The sequence below is a fragment of the Arachis hypogaea genome, chromosome 9 (assembly GCF_003086295.3).
Source record: "Arachis hypogaea cultivar Tifrunner chromosome 9, arahy.Tifrunner.gnm2.J5K5, whole genome shotgun sequence".
Taxonomy (NCBI): domain Eukaryota; kingdom Viridiplantae; phylum Streptophyta; class Magnoliopsida; order Fabales; family Fabaceae; genus Arachis; species Arachis hypogaea.
The window spans coordinates 42568804-42569535 of NC_092044.1; the positions used below are offsets into that span (position 1 = coordinate 42568804).

The following is a 732-nucleotide window of genomic DNA, read 5'->3' on the forward strand; positions in this document are numbered from 1 at the left end:
ACTTCTATGGGAGAAGCATCTCTATCCCTGCCATTGGAGCAAACAACTTTGAGCTTAAGCCTCAATTAGTTTCTCTAATGCAACAGAATTGTAAGTTCCATGGACTTCCATTGGAAGATCCTCATCAGTTTTTAGCTGAGTTCTTACAAATCTGTGACACTGTCAAGACCAATGGGGTTGACCCTGAGGTCTACAGACTTATGCTATTCCCTTTTTCTATAAGAGACAGAGCTAGGGTATGGTTGGACTCACAACCCAAAGAAAGCCTGAACTCTTGGGAAAAGCTAGTTAATGCCTTCTTGGCAAAGTTCTTTCCACCTCAAAAATTGAGTAAGCTTAGAGTGGAAGTCCAAATCTTCAGACAAAAGGAAGGTGAATCCCTCTATGAAGCTTGGGAAAGATACAAACAATTGATCAGAAAGTGTCCTTCTGACATGCTTTCTGAATGGAGCATCATAGGTATCTTCTATGATGGTCTGTCTAAACTGTCCAAGATGTCATTGGACAGCTCTGCTGGAGGATCTCTTCATCTGAAGAAGACGCCTGCAGAAGCTCAAGAACTCATTGAAATGGTTGCAAATAACCAATTCATGTACACTTCTAAAAGGAATCCTGTGAACAATGGGACGAATCAGAAGAAAGGAGTTCTTGAGATTGATACTCTGAATGCCATACTGGCTTAGAACAAAATATTGACTCAGCAAGTCAATATGATTTATCAGAGTTTGTCTG

General features: G+C 40.6%; 1 non-coding gene across 1 annotated transcript; it reads right to left on the reverse strand.

Annotated features, from left to right (window-relative positions):
• Positions 1-332: 332 nt before the first annotated feature.
• On the reverse strand, positions 333-440 carry LOC112713234 (small nucleolar RNA R71). The gene has a single exon (XR_003158209.1). It is a non-coding gene; the product is annotated as a small nucleolar RNA R71 (small nucleolar RNA).
• Positions 441-732: the final 292 nt, after the last annotated feature.